Raw genomic sequence first — 3916 nt, 5'->3', positions numbered from 1 at the left:
GGCGCTTGCGGTTCTCATTAGCTTGGTGTATCTTCCCCTCCATCTGAATGGCGGAGTCAACGAGGGCTTCTAAATCAGCAAAGGGGATATTGATCAGCACCGTCTGCATCTCATCATGCAGTCCATTCAGAAACCTCTCCATCCTCTTCTCGACGGTGTCCATCTCATCCGGGGCGTACCTTGACAAGGTGAGGAACTTGTCGCGGTATTCCACCACGGTCATTCTGCCTTGCTTCAATTCCCTGAACTCATCCCTCATCTTCTTAATCAAACCCGGGGGCACATGATACTTGCTAAACTTGAGTTTGAAGTCTTCCCAAGTCATCAGGTTCCCCGCATGTAAGGCGCGGGTACTTGTCCACCAGGCACGTGCAGGTCCAGCCAGATAGTGGGTGGCGAACAACACCTTCTCGTTGTCCTCCACTCCAGCAACCTCGAGATTGTTCTCCATAGTCTGGAGCCAATCATCAGCATCGAGGGGTTCCTCTGTCTTGCTGAACACAGGTGGGTTAGTGTTCTGGAAGTTTTTCAGCTTTGACCCTGGGTGGTCGTGGTTTCCGTGGCCTTGATTGCCCTGAGCAAGTTGTTGAAGTGCAGCTAGGTTGGCTTGCCGTTCAGCTCTCTCAACTTCTCTATCAGCTAACATCTATTGCAACATCTGCATCATTGCCTCCTGAGTCATGTTGCGAGTTGGGGGTGCCATCTGAACAGTGATAGGGATCATGAGATACGAGGGAAATGTCTATGGCTCATTTTGGGGATATAATTTTAACTTAAAACTTGATTCATATTAATAATAATAATATTACACACACACAAACATAGTCATGGAGATAGCACATATTACAAGCCAAATGTTCAGGAGGGTTTTAAGAACCCTTTCAACAAACTACGATACATGGGGCGGGTACAAAGGACCAATACATAACACGGGGTGCAAGTGCTCAGACGGAACTACTCGCCATCGACGTTGATAGGATAGACATTGTCTACCCCGGCATCGAGGTGCTCGTGGCCATCCTCGTAAGGGTGGAACTCCAGGTCGTCGTCTTCCTCCTCCTCGTAGTCGTCGTCGTTGCTGACGTAGGAGTAGCCGTCCCCCTGGATGTTCTCCCCTTCACCTTCGCCTTCCAGCTCCTGGATCTGCTCAGCTTGGGCAGCGATGGTCGCCTTCAGAGTGGCGATCCTGGCCTTCAGGCGGTTGATGGCGTGATCCTTCTTCTGGTTGGCACGGCGGAGTGCCCTGCGTTCTCCGGCGATCACCTTGATGGTGTCCGCCTGCTGCGCCAACTGGATGTGAGTGTGGTTGGCGTATTCGCGGGAGTTGTCGAGGTCGATGCGGGTCTCGCTCAGCATGAAGTCAAGATGATCAACATGGTGGCGAAGTTGCGGGTGCGATGGCAGGTTCATTGGCACTCCGAGGGAGTTGTGCCTTGCGTAGTGCACAAAGCGACTGTCCGTGAAGTCCATGAAGTTTTGCCCGCACAGACGTGCGAGTCCTTCCTGAAGTCCCCTTGCGAGACCATCCGCCCAGTTGTTCTCCCTGAAGGAGAACTGGATCCTTGCGCTCATTGGGAGCGTGAACCTTCCACGAAGGTCCACCATGATCACCCACTGAAGTTGACCACCGGGTTGGTCATTCAGCATTCCGCCAAAGACTTCCGGTGGTGGGCGCCCGAGGAACTCTGAGAGGGAGAAGAGGTCCCTCTCGAAGATGATCTCTCCACCGTTCCCCAACTGATAGAACTCAGTCTGGAGAAAGGGCTGCGCGTCCACGACGTGATCCATCTGTAGAGAGATGAGATGATTAAGTTAGATAAGTGCAAGTGTTCCAAATTTTAATTCACTTAGAAGAAGGGCATGAATTTAAAGTTTGTAAAAGACTCTTCAAGGTAAGAAGGTGAATAAGGTTTTCATAACTAGTCAAATCATGGAATTTGAAACTAAGTTTTTGAGCGTCCATTCTAACTAGGGTCTCCTAAGGTCAAACAATGGCTCTGATACCAACTTGTCAACACCCGGATTTTTAAGTCCAGATGCCTATTATGCCGTACATCGCAATCCCAGGAATAATGTTTTTGCGAGACATAATAGTAAGTAGCATAGAGTCATCATTTATTACAACACATATTGTCTTACAACCATAGATCACATGATCCAATATTACACGAATATATTGTTCAACATCACAAATAGTAGCGGAAGCGAAGTAGTAGTGGACGATCTATTCCACAGGCAACGCTTGACGTTAGAAGACGATCCTAGTTATCGTAGACGTCCTGTTGTCCGTCATCCTGATACTGGTGCTCTCCTTCATAGTCTGGCATTTGAATAGCCAGGGCAAAGCCATGAGTACTTTTAAAGTACTCGCAAACTAACTCTAAGATAAATACTCATTAAGTATAAGGGGGTGCTAAGCTCTAGGTTTATTTGCATAAAGCCAAGTTTTAGTTTCATAAATCTTTGGTAAAAGCCTAAATCATGTGCTAGACTAACTCAAGTGGGAACATTAGTGTCATTCCCACAACTCATTATGGTTCACCATAATGTCACCTTTCAATCCACCATTCATTTCTAGAATCAAAACATTTTAATGATAACGGAGATAGTATGGCCTTTTCCAATCGTCCGTAACCGTGGACACGGCTATTCGAATAGGTTTAACACTCTGCAGAGGTTGTACTCTTGTGCCACAACTTTTGATTTCATCCGTCGAGGATAACCCCGAATCATCGTAACACAGTACGCGGATCATCAATCGAAACCTTTCACTTATATATGCCAGTATGAGCACCTCTCCCCATGAGCTTGGCCTCCCGGTGGAAACCGCAGTCAACCCGGGAACTGCACAGGGCTTGGGTCGTACATTCACCTCATTTCAACATCAATCCACAAGTAACGGAGGCAGCCGCAGCGTAACCCCTATGATGTTTGTTAAGAGGGAACCCATACTAAAATACACAAGTTTCTAGTTAAGCCCTACCCATAATCAGGTATTGTGGGGGTACTTGTATAATTGGAAGGGTATCGCATTCAAACTCAATCATCTATTTTATCAAAAATCACCATCTTCTCTTGTTCAAATCCACCTCCACTTTACTTTCTTTCAAAGTCATTTCACTTCACCCTGTTCCCATCTAGAGTAGTCAATTTTAATTGATTAGCACTAGCAACTATATGAGGGGTGCTATCTAGCTTTGAGTGGTGCTAATCTATTCCAAGTATTTTTCTACTCTAGACCAAGTGAATCATAAATCAAAAAGGTACTTTGAAATAAATAAGCAAAAGTAAAAATAAGTAAAAACATGGGATAGGTAATACATAAAAGTAAAGTGTGATGGTGCCTTTGCTCTTGTAGAGCTAAGCACTTGTGTTTAGCAAGGGTTAGCTTGCCTTGAGCTGGGTAGTTATCGAAGTTCTCTTCTTCTTCCTGAGAGTAGCCCTCCTCCTCTTGATATTCCTCGTTACTAGCGTCTATATACGAATACGAGGTATAAATACTAAACCAAGCTCACATACTATACTAGAAACACTCCAAAGGGTTCACACACTAGTCCTAGTATCAATCAAACATGGCATGGTGGATTATTTGATTTGTCTTTATTTGAAAGAAAAATTATTTCCTCTCATTATTCCTATTTCTTAAATTTGGTATGTAGGTCTTTTAAAAGAATTCATTTCTTTTCATTACCTCTTATTAAGATTTAATCTCTTCATATAATAATAAGGTATGAAATATAGGTTGACCCAAAGTCAACATTTCATATCTATTATATGTGAGTTCAATTTAATTGAAGTGCTACACTTCACATAGTTTTAAAACTTAACATTTGAATGAATTAAAATCTCTAAGTAATAATTCTCAAGGGTTCATTAGCCTAAGTCATTCCCCCTGGTTATTAGTACTTAGGATCAA

Source organism: Lolium perenne, chromosome 7 (genome assembly GCF_019359855.2).
Source record: "Lolium perenne isolate Kyuss_39 chromosome 7, Kyuss_2.0, whole genome shotgun sequence".
NCBI lineage: Eukaryota > Viridiplantae > Streptophyta > Magnoliopsida > Poales > Poaceae > Lolium > Lolium perenne.
This window is presented reverse-complemented; position numbering follows the sequence as displayed.